This window comes from Hibiscus syriacus, unplaced genomic scaffold, assembly GCF_006381635.1.
Source record: "Hibiscus syriacus cultivar Baekdansim isolate YM2019G1 unplaced genomic scaffold, ASM638163v2 tig00111993_pilon, whole genome shotgun sequence".
Taxonomy (NCBI): Eukaryota; Viridiplantae; Streptophyta; class Magnoliopsida; order Malvales; family Malvaceae; genus Hibiscus; species Hibiscus syriacus.
In genome coordinates, this window is record NW_024063232.1 from 966,062 (window position 1) to 987,069 (window position 21,008).

The window sequence follows — 21,008 nt, forward strand, 5'->3', positions numbered from 1 at the left end:
AAATCCAAACAAAATTAGTGTCTACACGTTGCCATAATCAAGCCAATTCTCTCTGCATGCTTATAAGACCAATTTTATGTGCTTTAAAACATCTGTACCCAAGTTCATCCAAAGGGAAGTTTGAATGGAAGTATGGAACTCCCAAATATAAAACTCTTTCGACTATTAACAAAGGAAATTCGAAATCCAGCAATTCATAATCGCAAACTACGTAAATAAAACATCAAAATATAAATGGTAAACTACAAAATAATATCGGCATCTCGATACGAGTTCAATCCAAACTGAAAATGAGATTTCTCGGGAAATGGGTCTCTCAATAGAAGAAGCCAAGTACTTTTCCACCAACATTCTTTCTTCTGGTTTCTTCGTGGTCCATGATTCCAGCAGATGTGGTGAGCGCAATATATCCAAGCTGTCTGGAAGGAAGTAACCGAGCAGTACAACCCTCAATCTCCTTCACTCCGATAACAACACGAGGACTGATAACCCCACACTTGTTCAGCCTTCCATTTAGTTCAACCACGATTTTACCAGCTCTATGATCATCTACATACTCAAACTCTCAAATGTAACCATGCTTCTGCATGACCAAAAGGAACGTGATGACAACTTTAGATGACGACCTGACCATCACTTGCCGTTTTCCCCTCTTCTCCGCGTTGTACATACTCTTGAGTGCATCCTTCAGAACGCTCACCCTCGCCATTTTTTTAAAATACAAGTTGTTCCTGCTTATGTACCTTTGGGACTTTTATGGTTTCTGGTATTTAAAGGGGCGGTTGCAATGATTCACAATTTAGAGGACCAAGTGGTCATGCAAGTTTGGTTCTATATCTCCCCCCAGTTCAGTATGCAAGTGTGGATTTGAAAGTAAAAATGGCGTGTGGAAGGGTGGAGAGCAGTGGGCTTGAAGAAAGAAATTAAAGGAAAAAGACCTTCACGAAGAAGTGCTTGCATCCATCATTAAAACCAAAAATGGTGGCCCCTCCCTTTTGTGTTTTTCCTCCTCCTTAATGGTGCTTGAATTGTTAAAAAACCCAGGGAGTTGGATCCTGTCCCCTATTTAACGTGGCCCCCCAACATTATTTAAAATCAAGACCCTATTCTCAGTTTCCTTTTTTGAGAGGAAAATAAGCAAACAACATGACAGGTGGTGAAAGTTGTTTAGTGGATAGGTAGAGTGTGGTTGAGATAATGGTAAGTAGTGTGGTTGAGACAACAAAAGCGCCTCATACCTTTTCAAACCAGGCCCATTCAGTCAGCCACACTGTGCGTGACTAGTGTACCTAGGCATGGTTTTTGTTAAGGCATAGGCATAAAAAATGCCCACCTGATTGAATTTCTCTTTCATTCCTTTTATTTTCACTTTTTTCCATTGATATAACTTTACTAGTAAGAAAGAGCTAACATTAAACCCTATACTTAGTAATATTTGAGCAATGAGCACTCGACAGCAAACATTGATCTTAAGGAACACATGCAAATTGACTTAAAAAAGTTGCAAGCTCTGTAAATAAACTAGACCCACTTTAGCGTTTATCATATACCTCAAGCTATTTATATATAAGCTCAAACATACATATCAAGCTTACTTCACTCAAGCTAGCACTTTTTTCCGCCTATTTTGAGCGCCTAGAGTGCACCTTGTGCCCTTGATAACATTGGATGTAATACATTCACCTTGACTCAGTTGGATAATAAGAGTGAAGCATTATTGCAATTGATTGTTCAATCATTCGGTAAGTCATTTAATTTATAAACTTCCTATGTGAAACAGCAAGACTTACAATTGTAAGGGAGACGGTGTCCTATCATGCCAAGTAGGAAGATCTGTTACCTGATCCTGCTTAGAAAATCAAACACCGTCTTAAATTAGGTAGTTTTTAACTACATAATAAGTAAATGAGCTCCAAAATCGAAGTACTAACCGTAAAAGGATATGGACTCAGATTCAAATCCTCACTTGTCCATGACACCCAATTTTCACTAAAAAGTGGCCACATCCAATGAATTACATCTTTCCAGCAAACCTATGTTCATACACCAATAAGAGTTAATATGCAAGATGCTCTTCAAACAAATTACAAGAAATGGTGACAAATCAAAACAATTATCATATCAGAGTCAAAAGGGAATATCAGTTGATTTGTTTGAAGCACTTATTTTGTATAATTCAACTACCTTATCAGCGGGTGCATCCTGGAAATATTTGTGCAAAAGAGGAAGTTCTTTTCTGAAGTGGTGCTCAAAGAATGAAGGTGCACTATGCAAAAAAATCGTAAACACAAAAGATTAAATAAGTTGCAGATCATTAAATAAACCCAGGTCCGCCAATAGGCAAACGGAGAAAATCATAGCATAAGCTAGATTCTCTACTAATAACTTTACTGGTCAACGAACTTGCTGAAAAAACATATATAATAACTTGAATTTGAGACACTGACAATCATTCAGGATTTGTCTCGTTCATCTGGTAAATTCATTGAACATATCCCAACAAGTGAATTCCATTTCCCGAGGAAATATGGTTCGCATCTTTCTAGAAAAAAAAAGAAATAATAATATATAGAACTCAGTTCGATATAAGATAAAAGTCATTCATTTACCTATAAGGAACAACGTAAGGAGCAGGACCAACACAACGCACAGAGAAAAGTTCTGCGAGGCTCCACCCTTCCTGTACAATCAGGAAATTGCAACCTTAAAAAGAAATTGACCATAGTCCTAAGTTTCAATGAATCAATCAAAATTTAAAAGTAAATTAGAATTATTTATTTAGTGAATTAGTGACAGTAACTATCAACTTAACAAGCAAATCGATTTTAAATTTTTACTTAATCCAAAAGAAATACCAAAGCAAAGAAATTTATCCTAATAAAATCACCCTCCAAGCATGGATCATCACCGAGTAGCCTTTCAACTGCCGAATAGCATTCTCTTCTGTGCTCTTTTGTAATAATCTTTTTCTGCTCTAAAAATTCTAATTCCGGCGATCCTGATAAATTAACATAAACTCACATAAAAAAGAAACAATATATAAATAAAAAAGGAATCAATCGAATTGAACCTGTATTATCATCAGTTCCATTACTAGAAAGAACAGGCGGCGAGGAAACTAGAACATAAATTACATCCTTTTTTGCCAAATGTGAACTTAGATTCTGCAAGATATTGAATAAAAAAAGTTATTGTTTCAGCTAATTTTGCAACAAAAAGAAAAAACAGAAGTATACTTCTCATTAATCGGTAATTAAGAGAGGAAAGAGAAAAAGGAGAACCTCATGCGCTGAATGAGTGATAAAAGCGACGTCGTAACCATTCAGGTCCGTAGCAAAAGCTGCAGCCATGGCCTGGGATCAACAAAAAAATAATGACGGAAATTAAAAAATTATTTTCATCAACGGAAACTGAATCAATTTTAAGAATAAAGAATAAATAAAAGATGTTATTACAGTAGACACTAATTTTTCAGTTTAAAATTATTATTATTATTAATATATATTATTATTATTATTATTAATATTATTAAATAAAATATATATTATAAATTACAATGGACCCGAAGGCCTGTTTGTAAACCCAAAGGCCTAGATCCGGACGTCAAGACCCAAGGCCCGATTACATCAAGCCTAAGACTAACCCTAAACTCAATTAGGGTTTGTATCATGCCTGTTAGGGTTTCTAACCCTAGCGCTGCTACCGCCTTAGCTATCATCTCTACTGCCAGGTGACCCAACCAGCAGCTGCCGACACCTTGCTGCCACGACACCACCATCGCCGAAGTCTCTAGAAGGTCAGATGGCCACCCACGTCGATGCTATGGTGAGTCACCGCATAGTTTGGTGACTCACCGAAAGGCACCATTTTTACCCGGACCGAAGGGAGCTCCAACGAGCGTATAAAAGGTCATTCCCTGCAAAATAAAGAAAAAGGAAAAAGAACGAGGACCACCAACCACGACAGAAAACGAGAGAGCAAGCAAAAAAAAAACAACAACAACCAAGAGCAACACAACAACCAAAACCACCAGAAATTAAACAAAAAATTAGGAGAGAGAGCTTATCGAAGAAATCGCACGGTGACCGGAGACCCTATACGTCGATAGGAGCATCTGAAACATTCGAAATACTCAAAGGTATTTCTTTAGATCTACTTCGATCAGGAGTTTTTTTAGGGGAAACTAAGGCCGAATTCGGCCTTGGGGTGGTCGAGACTTCATTTTGGTGTATTTGATATTTTTTCGGCCACCGTTAGTGGTGGCCAACGACATTATCGGCGGTGGCATAAGGCCGTCGGACGACGACTGGTTTCCCTCCGGCGAGGGAAACTTAGAGAGAGGGCAGAGAGTTTTCATCTCTCTCACTTAGAGAGAGAATGAAAAAAATAAAAATGAAGAAAATGGCCTAAAGGGGTCGGTTTAAGGGTTTATATACCCCTCTCCAAACGGTGTCGTTTTGGGGAGGGGTGTATTTGTAATTTTGGGAATCCGCAAATACCTCTCGTGGTCCCTGCTGGTTTATAATTTTATATTATAGTCATTAAAATTAATTTATAATCATTTAAATTCATTTTTTTTAATTTTATTTACTTTATAATTTAGTCACTGCTATAATTATATATATTTTAGGTATAATAACATATTAGCCCTTATAATTTTAATAACTTTTATTTTAATCCCTAATAATTTATTATGGTAAAATCACACTGTTAATAATCATATTTTATAATATTTCGAGTTATATTCATTAATTTAGATAATTTATATTTTAATACTATAAGTTTTTAATTCATTTTGTTTTGGTCATTTTTTATTGTACTTTATTTTTCAATATGTTTAAATTAGTATTTTACTTTAATTATAATTATTATTTTAGTCATGCTAATATATATATATATATATATATATATATATATATATATATATGCATATGAAAGATTTGTAAATATTATTTGATAAATTTCACAAATTAATAGTATTTATTTATTTTTTAAATCAAAGAAAGGGCAGTCTTAATATAACTAGATGTCATATTCTGGTATTTTAAAATAAATAAATATCTTGCTTATAAAAACCATAATATATATATATTGTTTTATTTAAATTATTTTCTTAGGAAAAAGTATCATATTTTATTTATTTATTTTTTAATATTGAAGAAAGTGGTTGTCTTAAAGCAACTAGATATCTTTTTCTAATATTTTTAAATAAATAAACACTCTATTTATAAAACCATAAAAAATTTATTTTAAATATATTTTTAGAATTATTCGATTGAATCTGGAATAATAGAATCATAAATTAAATTTATATTCGAATTCTTAAATTCTATTATTAGAGACAATTTATAATCGACAGGGACCAATTTTGGGCATTGTGGGGGTGCTAATCCTTCCCCAAACGTAACCGACCACGAATCCCTTTTTATTATTAAAAAGAATGAATTTTTGGTTCAACGTAAACCAGTTTATCTTTTAACTGATGTTTTCTTAAAAACTCTTTTAAAAGATGATTTTTAGGTATTCGACCTACCTGACCCAAAAAGGTCGATGGCGACTCTCAAAACATTTCTTTAAATAAAAAACATTTATTTATTCACATTACTCTTCCCACCAAGTAAAATTCGTGCCCGGGCGAAAACCGGTTACGACAGCTTGGCGACTCCACTAGGGACTAGTCAACCTAAGTCAATTATATTGTCTCAATAGTTAGAAATTAAGAATTCAATTTTATTTTATTTATGATTCTTTTGATTTCTTTCAATTTATTTTATACTCTTGTATATTAATATTTAATTTTTTTTATATATTATATATTATTTTTGTGAAAATTTCTCCTCACACACAACAATTGCATTACATAAACATAAGCTCTATACTTGAGCTCTTTTCCCTTTTAAGTGGAAGTAAAAGCGACTTCTTCGTGAGAATTTATTCTCCGTGTCAGGCATAGAGAAATGTGTCCCCTCGAATTGAACTCAATACGCTTAAGTTTGTAATGGACTAGGATTAAGGGTTTGGCAGCCTAAGGGGGCACCAACAAGGATAATTCGAGTACCTTTACTCTTAGAACTGAACCCTGCATATAATAAACCCTAGAAATTCACCCAATTTAAGACAATACCGAAACTTTTTCCGTAGGTGTACACAAAGGAGAAATAAGTTCTAACTTTTGTTTTTTTAATTGATTTTATTTTTTTCTAAATAAATGTCTACGAACTAGTAATCATGCGGTTAGGTTAATTTTTCCAAACAAAGCATGGAACTAGAAAATATGAGGTTAGATACTAACCATTTTATTTTTTTCTTATTTTATTTTTTATACATTTTATTTTGCTCTAACTTGTTTATATTAATTTATTTTGTTTGCATTGCATGATCATGGCATAACCAAAAGGTGTTGATTCGAAAGACTGTTCATCAAATTGGAAAGAATTCATAAATGGACAAAAAGTTTTATGATCAAGCAAACTCTGACGCAGCTAAGGAAATACATCCTGAGGGAACTCCGAAGATAGAGGAAAGTTATACACCCAAAGATCGTATGCCCATTGAAGAGCAAAAGGAGATACGAGAAATAAGAGAGCAGATGTCCAAGATGATGGTTAGAATATCTGTTTTGGCCAAAGGAAAAGAGATTCATGCACAAAAAGAGAAAGAGGTCAATGAACATAACCCTGCAATCTCAAATATACAAGGAACTTCAGATCTTAATCAATTTGAGAAATTACAGACAGTCATCATTCATATTCACAAATTGTCTGGAGATACCAAAGAAATGGTGACAAATGTAAAAGCTCTTAGAGATGAGAAGAAATCATGTAATCTGAAATCCTCGAAGTTTAGTTTGCTCCCGAAGTCTAAAACTCAGGTTCAATCCAAGAGAAAAGGCGGTTCTCATTTTGATGCTATCCCTATATCATATAAAGAGTTGTATGAAAAGCTACTTGAAGTGCTAGAAGTGGTTCCATGCTACATAAAACCGTTCCAACCTCCGTATCCAAATTGGTATGACACCAATGTTTATTGTAAATATCATGCTGGAGTTCAAAGACATACCATTGAGAATTGTCTTGCCTTCAAACGTCGAGTCCAAAGTCTTTTGGGTCATGGAACCTTACAATTTATGATAAATGATAGACCTAGTTTGGTAACTGAAGGTCCTGCTAGATTAATACCAAAAGTGGTCAAAGGTAAGAATATCAGTAGGGGCACCCAGAAAGAAGAAGATTTGCTAAGGTTTGAGGCTCAAATACGTCATTTAAAGATTGAAAATGATAAATTGAGCACCAAAATGAAAACTATGCATGAAGTTTTCCAGAAGGTCAGTCAAGCCTTTCAAAATGCTGGCATAGGAAACACCCCAGAAGAGTGGATAACAGGGGTCACCAAATTGAAAAAGAACTGTGACATACATGAAAGTTGAGTCAAGAAGTTTTCTCACGATTTAAGAGTTGCAGAAGTAAGACGCAATTCAACTGTCATTGAATTGGGAAAATGTCAAGTCGAAAATCAAAGGTTGAATAGTGCTATGACCAATATGGGAGCATCATATCAGATCCATCAGCTTAAGATCGATACTGAATTAAATGCCACTATGGCCAAGAACAAGACATTGAAGAAATGTTTAGATGATTATGGAGATCTTGTGTGAGAACTTCTTGAACATAAAGATTCTCTCACAAGAAAAAATGAACAACATTGTTTACAACTCCGAGATTTGACACAGAAGATGAAGGAAAAAAAGAATATCATGAAGGAAGCTGTTGCTCAAGCAAATAATATGGCTCATAAGCTGGTAGATTTAGCTGGCTTTACGAGAGAATTAAGGCAGATTGATAACTCCACACCTGAACATGAGTGGAAGTTAATTTGGCTTTTAAGGGAAATAGAGAAATTAGGAGTGAAAGCTATCTCCTACATGTAAAAGTTTTGTTTGATGCACCAAAAATTTTGTGTTCAATGAAATCTGTTCTAAGATGATCACTCTTGATTAACACCTTTATTGCATTTGCTTTTTTTATTTGTATTTTTTTCATTACATTTTCATTTTTTATGTTTGCATTTGCTTTTTTATATTTTTATTTACATTTTCATTTTGTATTTTCATCTTTGCATTACACAGTTTGCATTCTTATTTTTGCATTTATGCATTTTCGCATTTACATTACATTTTTATTTATTTAAGTATTGTTATATACATTAATTATAAAAACATGCAAATAATTCATGAAAGGTTTCTGTTACAGTAAAACCGAGATCATTCATTCATATTACTGTACCATCATCATGAAAACAATGGAGCAATCTTATGAAAGACTACAAGATCTATGGTCAGAACAATTGACAGGGTTACCTCAGGATACAAGGAAATAAGCATCACAAGATGGATCAAATCAAATTACTCATGGGATGGCATGTGATAAAGAAGAGATAACTGCTAAAGAGCAACCATGCTATCAGATTGAAGAGTCAAGAATGATAACATACCCTGGGCCATCCCACTAGAACCCAAAGAATAGTCTCATTAGTTATTCATAATATGAGGAGAAATTAAAGAAGGTGGATGAAGCAATAAAAATATGAAAGATGTTATTGCCCACCATAAATAATTAGAAGCAAGAGAGCTCAGCTTGGTTCCAGACTTGATTATTCCCCATGAATTCAAAATGCCTGATTTTAAGAAATATGATGACACCAGTTGTCTCCTAATCCATTTGAGAATGTTTTGCAGAAAAATAGAAGGATATTTAAATTCTGATGATTTGTTAATTCACTTATTCCATAATAGCCTCATTGGACCAGCAGTAGTATGTTATAATCATTTGGCCCAAGAACAGATCAAGAGATGGGTTGATCTAGCTGATGTGTTTTTGGGACAATATCGGTATGTTAAAGGCTTAGCTCCAACACGTATGGATCTTCAAGGAGTAAAAATGAAAGCCAATGAAGGGTTTCAAGAGTATGCCTTAAGATGGAGAGGAGTTGCAGCACAAGTTCAACCTTCAATATTAGAAGAAGAGATATCACATATGTTTCATGATTCCCTTCCCGCTCCTTTCTTTGAGTTAATGTTGGCAAATCCGGTGAAGGAATTCGAGAATCTTGTAATAAATAGAGAATTAATTGAAAATGAAATCAGTGAAGGAAACTCAAAAGTCAAATCCAAGAGCTCGACGGATCAAAAAGTGAAAGCTGATGATGTGAATGAATGTTGCATCTTGGGTCCCCGCAATTGCAAAAGAAAAAGAGCATGTAGTTGTTCGGATCGACCAAAGAAATTCATGCGATCAAGAAAACCTTTGGAAGTGTTCCAAACTTCCATTTCAAACTTGTACCCTCATTTGGTTAAAGGTCGATACATCACACCAAGACCAACGAAAGTGCCACCAAACCCTTATGCTTATAGTTATGATCAAGGTAGTGTTTGTGATTTCCACTTGGGGGTATCTGGGCACTCAACAGGGAGTTATTGGCCACTGTTAAAAGAAATAAAGACGCTTGTTAACAAGGGAGTGTTGACATAAGAAATGATCAAGAAATGGGGGGAAAATAAGGATGAAAATCTTGGGCCAAGTGCACACCTAACATTTGAGGAATGATAGAGAAAGCTAAATAAACAAGTGGAAGTTATTATATACCACTATATTACCTTTTTATTTTCAGTATCTTGTATGCACATGTTTTTTGTTCATTTCTCCGCCTTTTGTGCAATAAATAAATTTATGTTGCTTGTAAGGTTATGAGCATTGAGTCAATTTTGTAATCTTGCAGTTCTTTGAATATCAACTAGATTAAAAAACTCTGCATGATTAGAGTTATAATCTTTGACAAAATATCAGGATTGAAAACCAGAAAAACAAGGACCCCTGACCTTACTTCAGAAGAAATATACCCAAACTCTATCCTATTACAAATATGAGATAGCCTTCTCCTATTGAAAGGAATTACAAAAAGGCTTGATATTATATATAAGAGCGTACAACATGGGGAATCGTCGGTGTATTACATTACAAAATTGATTAGAGTACTTTTCTATTGATGTCGTTCGATGATGAACATAATTTTTACAAATAGGTAAATCTAGTTTAAGTTAGTTGCTTGGGAATTGAAATCTAACAAAGAGATTTTCTGAATTCCACCAAAACACCTAGACTATAACAGGTTCTTCTTAACAAGCTTAAGATATTGGATTTGGATACCCATATTATATTATATATACAATAAAGCTTGAGTTATCCCCTAAAGTAATTGTTTAATTACCTCGGCTTTATGGATAATATTCAGCTAGCCTGTTATGCTATAATATGCAATAAAATTGTCCCTCTAGAGCAATTAGTTAATCGCCCCGGCTTTATGGATAAGTTTCAACTAGCTTGATAAAGGTGATTAAATTATTATATATAATAAAGCTGAATTCAGCTATCTAAAATGGAAAATGTGTTAAGAAATGGACTAAAGATGTTAAGAAACATCTGTTATAGTCAACTTCACACGAGCATTAATAAATTTCATTTTTAGATCAATATTTTCACACTGCTTGTGTTAGACCTTACAAAGCTTTTACAAATGGAAAGAGAACTGAAATAGAGGTATTCTAGATAATCTAGTAATTTATAATCCTAGTTGCGTCATTTTGTACGCATCCGGTTCAAATACCAAGTCCTTAAAGTGAGACATGTGACAAAGTTCACAAAGAGCGAGAGAGGAGTGACATCTTAAATAGATGTAACCATAGAAAAATAAAAAAGCCATCCTGAAGGCAACCCAAATTTTGATACTTGCCAAAGAACTATAATTCTCAAACATTAAAGAGTTGAATTTTTTGATATTTTTTGAATTCATGCTTATGATTTGATTCCATTGTGAATCTGTGATAGGCAACACTTTACAAAATTCTTTCATTCTTTGATAGAGAAAGGAGAAAAACATTTTCAAACAGGATAGTCTCAAATGAGGAGGGTCCTTGAAGCAATTTGTTGCCTATTCTACCTCTATTGAAAAGAAATATTGAGCGAGGCTAGAATGATGAAGCATTTCACTTTCTTGAAAGCAAGTGGTCCAAGAAGCCAGAAAATCTGGAGAATTGAACTTGTAAAGATATCCTGTGACATTATTAGCAACTCTTCAGGAAAGATTAACCTATATAAAAGGGACATTTATCTCATGCTGATGGCGATAAGTTTTACCAGACAAATTACTTCCCTCATCCATCAATCCATGTCCCTTAAAAGATCCTCCCATCACAGAGCTATAAGTCTCATTAAGGTGTATTATGGGAATGAACAATTCCACCACATGCACTCTGGTTATACCGTGATATTGGCTCAAGTTTTGATACATCATTGCTACTTCTTCCATACCGATCATTTTCCTTGTCAAGATTAGGTCCTTATGTCCTTCAGAAGATTGCTGAATTTGAAATTGAGAACTTATAGGTACAAAATAAGACACTGGAACAGATTCTATACTTGTAGGCCTTTCATATGAGATAATATTGGTTATAGGATTCCAAAAATAGAGATAACCAGTTTTCCCATAGAATAAACCTTTCTATGGTTCGGGAAGAGTGAGATATGGCAGTGCGTATCTTGGAGAAACATAAAAGAAAGTTATTGTAGCAGCCATTGCAAGAAAATGCACCAACAAAAATCTTCTAGTTCATCTCGATAATGTTTATTTCTTCCAGTAAGGTTGTTATACAGGATGCCACCAATAACAATGTCGAATCCGCCAAATCTACTCATCAATTTCTCTAACAGAACCATTCAATTCTTGCACATCTGCCTTCAAAGGTATGCTGAGATGGTAAAGGGTAACCTCTGCACCACCGATCCCAGAGAAAAGAGACAGAACATTGATACCCCTAGGGAACATGTCTCTTAAAACCGAAAGATGATAAGCCATTGTGTCAACCTGGAATGGATTACCAAGCGATTTATACTACTCTGTCTGACTAGACCCCTCCAGATCCAAAAAAATGGGCACATCATTCAGAAGATGCACATATCTCATACATTTCTATCCGAATGATTGATTACATCTTAAGTTTGGGACCATATGAAGAGAATCCCTCAAGTTACGAAACAACTTCGTTGTTTAGTGACACCAGAATGAGAGCATTCAAGATTAACAGATTTGTGCACGAATAGAGCCATGAGTACCCTCAGTGGGGCATTAGCAAAATTGGACCTTGTGGGGATCATGAGATTCAAATCAAACAAAATTGAGAGTAAGACTTACAGTTTAAAATGTTGGGGCATCTTGAAAGCCCATTTTAGATATAAATGATCGATTTGGGGCATTTTGAAGGCCCACGTCAATATGAATATTTGGGCATTTTTGAAAGCTCATATTAGTAAGAAGAAAATATTGGGGCATCTCGAAAGCCCATTTGAGACAGAAATGATCAATGTGGGGCATTTTGAAGGTCTAATTCAGACAGATCCATGTGGGACATCTTGAAAGTCCATTTCAACCAGAAATAGAATGTTGGGGCATTTTGAATGTCTAATTCAAACAGAAATGATTCATGTGGGGCATGCTGAAAGCCCATTTCAATAAGAATCAAGAATGTTGGCGTATTTTGAACGTCTGTATTAGAAAATGCTGGGGCATGCTGAAAACCCATATCATCTTATAGAAAGATAATTAATTTGAGCAAATATTTCCAATAAAACAGAAATGAATGAAGAATGAAAATGGTGAAGAAGTGACAGTCGAGCTAACTATACATAATTGCTTCATTAATCATGCAGTTGTATTAGGGCCATCGTGTTGAACAAATACTTACTCAGCAAATATGGTTTTAAATACCTAATCTTTTTAACCATACTGTTGGAGTTACGAAGTTGTTTTTCACATCAGTTTTTATTTACTTGATGACATTGAATAAAGAGGCTCAGCTTACATATATTACCCTTATTCCCGTTGTTGTTGTGGTTATCATTGCCAATCAGGATGAACTGAGTTTTCATCTATTTGGTTTTATCATGTGTGTTTTATCTACGGTAACAAGAATTCCATGAATCTCCTTCTGTACATGGCTCCTATAGCTGATGTGTTTCTACTTCCTACAACACTCATTATGGAAGAAAACATGGTCGATATCACACTTGCCCTTGCTTGAGATAGTATCAAGATCAGTTGGTATCTCTTATTCAATTCGACACTAGCATATTTTGTGAATTTGACCAAATTTTTGGTCATAAAACACACCAGTGTCTCATTTATATTCCCATTGAGTTTTGTTCTCAAGTGGTCTTGTGACATCATACAAAAGCCTTGAACACTATGCAAAGAGCTTAATTGATGAGAAATCTAGGCAGAAGCCACAATAAAATATTAATGTATTGTCAAATGTTTTACGAACATCTGGGCAGAAGCCACATGAAATGATGAATGTATTGTCAAATGTTTTACAAACATCTGGGCAGGAGCCACATGAAAGGATGAATATGTTGTCAAATGTTTTATGAACCAGTGATTATGGTGTTGAACCAATGTTGCAATCATATGTTGTTTTCATTTATTGATCCGAGATGAAGTTTGTCTTCTTCAACACCAAGGTTAGAAGTGAGATATGATGAAGATTTCTTTTCACGGAAGGGGAGCTGAAATTTTAACAACAAGAAACTAGTGAAGCCAACTAAGATTGAACAACATATTGTTGTTAAATATCTCAACATGATTTGGTCTGAATGGTTTTGTTCGAGATCCAATTAGATATGGAGACATGAAAGGAATTAGGATAAATCTTCCTTGTGATATGTTTCAAGAGACAAATCAGAATATACATTATTCATTGCTCTCCTAATTAATCTCTGCTGAGTTGGGCATATATACAAAGATGATGGATTCTCTTTTCAAAGATAAAAGCTTTATTGGATTTCTACGCAAGTTCAGATCAAGAAAGTTGATTTTATCAAGGACAAAACGGGGCATAAAAGTCATAGTTCTGACTACGGTAAGAGTTCCATAAATGAAACATTTCTTCTGAGACTTTAATGAAACAAAGAAGAAAGAAAGATACAAGTTGATCAAATGGTTCTTCAGAAATATAGCATAAGTTGCTACACTGAAATCCAAAGGTAACCCTGGAAATAAATGATCAAGTGAAGGAAGACCGAGTTCACCACTTTGAAGTCAAATGAAGATTGCATCAACATTCAAGCATTCATAAGAACATCATTTGCACAATAGACAATGCATTACATTGATACATTTGATTGCATTCAAATATTAAGTTTTACAGATCTTCGTATGAAAAAAGAAGATTCATGATGAACAATACCTTACAAAGGGAAGGTAGAATTCAAATCACATCAGGAGAGGCAAACATCTGAAGAATAGATGGTCGTAATCCACAAAAGAAGTATTATTTTGGGGTATGTTACCCAATCAACATGTTATTTTGAAAAATAATGAGAAAACGATTTCCAAAGTTTCTCATTTAATCTTTTCTGAAAATGAAATTGTTGAATAGTAAGAAAACGATTTCCAAAGTTTCTTACTTAGTAAACTATTTCCCACATCTGTAATACCTACAGCGCAGGATGTTTTCAAAAAGCCTTTGGGAGCATTTTGATATTTTCAAAGCCTTCGGGTCATCTGTAAGACCTATAGTGCATGGTGTTTTCAAAAAGCCTTCGGGTCATCCATAAGACATATAGTGCATGATGTTTTAAAAAAGCCTTCGGGAGCTTTTTGATATTTTCAAAGCCTTCAGTTCATCTATAAGACCTACAGTGCATGATGTTTTCAAAACCTTCGGGTCATCCATAAGACCTACAGTGCAGGATGTTTTCAAAAAGCCTTCGGGAGCTTTTTGATATTTTCAAAGCCTTCGGGTCATCTGTAAGACCTACAGTGCATGATGTTTTCAAAACCTTCGGGTCATTCATAAGACCTACAGTACAGGATGTTTTCAAAAAGCCTTCGGGAGCTTTTTGATGTTTTCAAAGCCTTCGAGTCATCTGTAAGACCTACAGTGCATGATGTTTTCAAAAACCTTCGGGTCATCTGTAACCTTCAGTGCATGATGTTTTCAAAACCTTCGGGTCATCTGTAAGACCTACAGTGCAAGATGATAAGACCTCAGGACCATCTATAAGACCTACAGTGCAGGATGTTTTCAAAAAGCCTTCGGGAGCTTTTTGATATTTAAAACCTCCGGGTCATCTGTAAGACCTACAGTGCAAGATGATAAGACCTCAAGACCTTTCATAATACCTATGGGCATAATGTTTTCAACATTTCCATCATACTCAAAAGAAGTCAAATGAAAAAATTATTGTTTTTTTGTTCTTTGCTTTATTCTTGTTAACACAAGAATGAGCAAAGAGGGGCAGCTGTAAATACTAATTTTTTATTTTAAAATTATTATTATTATTATTAAAATTATTATTATTATTAATATATTATTATTATTATTATTATTAATGATATTATTAAATAAAATATATATTACAAATTACAATAGACCCGGAGGCCCGTTTGCAAACCCAAAGGCCCATATCCGGACGTCTAGACCCAAGGCCCGATTACATCAAGCCCAAGACTAACCCTAAACTTAATTAGGGTTTATATCATATCTACTAAGGTTTCTAGCCTTAGCGTCGCCACCGTCTCAGCTATCCGCTCCACTGCTAGGTGACCCAACCAGCAGCTGCCGACGCCTTGCTGCCACGACACCACAATCGCCGAAGTCTCTAGAAGGCCAGATGGCCACCCACGTCGATGCTATGGTGAGTCAGCACATAGCTTGGTGACTCACCAAAAGGCACCATTTTTACCCGAACCGAAGGGAGCTCCGACGAGCCTATAAAAGGCCATTCCCTGCAAAATAAAGAAAAAGGAAAAAGAACGAGGACCACTAACCACGACAGAAAACGAGAGAGCAAGAAAAAAAACAACAACAACCAAGAGCAACACAACAACCAAAACCACCAGAAATTAAACCAAAAATTAGGAGAGAGAGCTTACCGAAGAAATCGTACGGTGACCAGAGACCCTACGCGCCGATAGGAGCATCTGAAACATTCGAAATACCCGAAGGTATTTCATTAGATCTACTCCGATCAGGAGTTTTTTAGGTGGAACTAAGGCCATATTCAGCCTTGGGGTGGTCGGGACTTCATTTGGTGTATTTGATATTTTTCCAGCCACCGTCGGTGGTGGCCGACGTCAGTATCGACAGCGGCATAAGGCCGTCGAACGACAACTGGTTTCCCTCCGACGAGGGAAACTTAGAGAGAGGGCAGAGAGTTTTCATCTCTCTCAATTAGAGAGAGAATGAAAAAAATAAAAATGAAGAAAGATGGTCCAAAGGGGTCGGTTTAAGGGTTTATACACCCTCTCCAAACGGTGTCATTTTGGGGAGGGATGTATTTGTAATTTTGGGAATCCGTAAATACCTTTCGTGGTCCCTACTGGTTTATAACTTTGCATTATAGTCATTAAAATCAATTTATAATCATTTAAATTCAGTTTTTTAATTTTATTTACTTTATAATGTAGTCACTGCTATAATTATATATATTTTAGGTATAATAACATATTAGCCCTTATAATTTTAATAACTTTTATTTTAATCCCTAATAATTTATTATGGTAAAATCACACTGTTAATAATTATATTTTATAATATTTCGAGTTATATTCATTAATTTATATAATTTATATTTTAATACTATAAGTTTTTAATTCATTTTATTTTGGTCATTTTTTATTGTACTTTATTTTTCAATATGTTTAAATTAGTATTTTACTTAAATTATAATTATTATTTTAGTCATGCTAATATATATATATATATATATATATGCATATGAAAGATTTGTAAATATTATTTGATAAATTTCACAAATTATTAGTATTTATTTATTTTTTAAATCAAAGCAATGGCAATATTAATATTACTAGATGTCCTATTCTGGTATTTTAAAATAAATAAATATCTTGCTTATAAAAACCTGAATATATATATATATTGTTTTATTTAAATTATTTTCTTAGGAAAAATTATCATATTTTATTTATTTATTTTTTAATATTGAAGAAAGGGGTTGTCTTAAAGCAACTAGATGTCATTTTCTAATATTTTTAAATAAATAAATAAATACTCTATTTATAAAACCATAAAAAATTATTTTAAATATATTTTTAGAATTATTCGATTGAATCTGGAATAATAGAATCATAAATTAAATTTATATTTGAACTCTTAAATTCTATTATTAGATACAATTTATAATCGACAGTGACTAATTTTGGGCGTTGTGGGGGTGCTAATCCTTCCCCAAACGTAGCCGATCACGAATCCTTTTTTATTATTAAAAAGAACGAATTTTTGGTTAAACGCAGATCAATTTATCTTTTAACTCATGTTTTCTTAAAAAACTCTTTTAAAAGATGATTTTTAGGTATTCGACCTACATGACCCAAAAAGATCGATGGTGACTCTCAAAACATTTCTTTAAATAAAAACCATTTATTTATTCACATTACTTTTCCCGCCAAGTAAAATTCGTGCCCGGGCGAAAATCGGTTACGACAACAGCTATAGGGTAGACGTCACCTTTGGTGCCGAAAGCCATGAAAACGACGATCGGTCTTGTCATCCCCGTCTTCTTCCCTCTCTCCATCGCGGTACAAGTGTTTCCGGAGATCAAAGAGGATCTAGTAAGCCCCAAAGAAACAAGGGTAAACTACTCATTTAATACCTAAACTATCATTTTGGTCTATTTTAACACCTAAACTTTTAATTTTTCTAAAAATCATGCCTAATTTTTAATTTTTATTTAATTTTATTATTTTACCATTAAAAACTTAACAACGTGTTTTACTTAAACTATCAATTTTGACCCGTTTTCATAAATTTTAAATTTTTTGAAAACTTAATATTAAATTTTAAATAAGATATTAAAATAAAATAAAAATTAATATTTTTAACAATGGATACTAAAATGAAACAAAAAACTACACTTTCATACGATTTTAAAAAATTAAATGTTTAACTATTAAAAAGGACTAAAATTAATATTAATAGTTTATGTATTAAACGCATTATTCACCCAAGAAATAAACAAGATGAAGAATAAACTTTAGATTTACAAGATGAAGAATAAACTTTAGATTAACAAGATGAAGTATAAACTTTAGATTAACAAGATGGCTTTGGAGAGAAGGATTTTACTTTTTCTTTAAGCAATTAATATAATTTATATAAATAATTTTAAAGATAAAAAATATATTTAAAAATATTTAATTTAATTAGGAAATATGTGAAATTATACTAAAAGTGATTATAAGTAATTGTATAATATTTAAAAGTCTATTTTAATTTTTATTATAAAAATATTTTAATTTTTATATATTTAAAAATAATATTTTGGACATACATCTTATCTCAATGGCTAAAAATATGATTATTATATTTAAAAATCTTAATTTCGAATCCCAATAATTGAGAGGAATCAAAAATTAATAATAATGGTAATAATTACTTTTGATTTTGTTTTCAATAACAAAAGAGTACCAATAATAATAATTACTTTTAATTCGGTGAAATGTGTAGGAATAATGAAGAAATAAGTGTTTATATTATATTTAAAATTAATTTTAGGTGTCTAAAGAATTTTTCATTAAAAATAAGTTTTTAACGTTTCTAAGATTAGACTTGTAGGTACATACACCTTAACAGCTGATAAAAAATCGTTAAGTGACGTGTGTTATATTTATATTGATGATTCGACATTTTATACCTCGTGAACCCTATGATGAAAATCGTGATCCTATGCGATTCTGACGGTCAATCGGTAACAACTATGGCTGTAACACCCCCTTCATGTATCCGTTATCGAAATCGAGTCAGAGATGTCACATGACAATTTCAAAACATTCAACACTAAAAAATCAGTACAAATTTGTTCCTTTAAAATCATTTATTTCAAAAATCAATAAATCATAAATAATTAAATCTCTTAAAACCAAAATATAATATTTTAACATTCAAATCGTACTCATTTTAGATATCAATGTAATATTTTAATATCAATTAAAATCTAGTTTACTAGAATACTAATCATTAAACCACTATTTATATATATTAATAATATGTACTACTCATGATAAACCATCACATATAAAATATTACAAAATAGTCTAAAACATAGTCATATTAGAACATTACTAACACATAAATATACATGCCCACTATAAAATAAAAAACATCAAAAAGATCTCAATTGATATTAGGGACATGATCCTCGATAGATGATGTCAAAAGACTATGACTTCTTACTTCGTTCGATATCCTTTAACTACGCTTGAAAATCATTACATGCTAAGTATACACTTAATAAGGCAATTTCATAACTTTAAAATAAATATATCAAAACGTATACGTAGCAAAGTATAAGACATAATGTGAAAAATATCATGTAAAACATCATATGTATCATGGTTAAGAAAACATCATATAATAACATATGATAACATAAATGTAACACCCATCTCCTGTATACCTTTATATATACAAGATACAGATGTCACATCACTTTTAAAATGGTTTCCCATTTGAAAATCCGTACAATTTTGTTTCATTTTATAAACCATTATAATTTACTTATAATTAAAACATGCATTAAACTTATATATACAACAAAAAGAGATGTTTCATATTTCACCATTTTACAATAGTTTAATTCAAAAGCTTTTCAAAGTGTTTTTACAAAACCTATTACATGCCAACTAAAATATATCAAAAGCAGACAGGTATGTCATACTGTTACTGATGAGGATACTCTGACTTGATGTCTGATGATCTCCTTACTCAGCTGGTATTCCACCTACGCATGAAATAAACACACGTTAAGTATTACTTAGTGAGGCATACTTAATCACAAGTAAAATTCTAAACACAAGTTATTTTATTACACATTACATTTCAAGGGATCTTTCAATTCAGTAAGTATTCTATAATTTGCGTCGCTAGTGCTAGTATCATCATTTGTCAACCATTACAAAAATCTGTGGTTTGCATACCCATTAATAATATAAAAATTCATTTCCTTATTATGAATTTCTTATGTTTATACACATATATTTCCCATACGGAAATTCATACATCTAGTATGAATTTCTTAACATGTTTGCACACAAAGTGCCCAATATGGAAATTCATACACTTAGTATGATTTTCTTAACATTTTAGCACACATACTGCCCAATACGGAAATTCATACACTTAGTATGAATTTCTTAACATTTTAGCACACATAGTGCCCAATACAGAAATTCATACACTTAGTATGAATTTCTTAACATTTTAGCACACATAGTGCCCAATATGGAAATTCATACACTTAGTATGAATTTCTTAACATTTTAGCACATATAGTTCCCAATACGGAAATTCATACACTTAGTATGAATTTCTTAACAATTTTAGCACACTTAGTGCCATTTGGTAATCACCATACATGCATTAATAATTCCTACCATTATGACAATTATAGCATATACGTACATAATTAAATGCACTCACCTGGCTCGCCTTGCGTAGATATCCAAAATGAGAAAATGATTACTCTGGAACTTAGCCCTTGCCTTTTGCCTTAATCGACTCAAGCACTTGATTTCGATCTAATTCATATTCATTAAATACATGTATAATATCAATTGTTAGTGTATGTTCTAACAATTATAACTTAAACATTAATCAAAAGTACTTATTATTAACCTTTCTACAACAATATCAACATAACTTAAAATTTCTGGTTCTTCAGTATCGATACGCCTACCATGGTATCGATACTACTATACTATGGTACCGATACCCTCCTATTGCATCGATACCATTTTTGCATTCTGTTTCAAAATGGTATTGATATCTTCCATTCAGTATCGATACTCCCACTTCGGTATCGATATTGATTGAATCAATATCGATACTACTTAATTAATTCATCTCATTTTAGCCTATAGTATCGGTACTATTCTATCAG

At 32.9% G+C, this 21,008-nt stretch overlaps 2 pseudogenes; both read right to left on the minus strand.

The window, feature by feature from the left end:
- Positions 1–17,701, minus strand: part of LOC120173913 — a 30,543-nt pseudogene extending 12,842 nt beyond the window's left edge.
- On the minus strand, positions 239–709 carry LOC120173912 (annotated as a pseudogene).
- Positions 17,702–21,008: the final 3,307 nt, after the last annotated feature.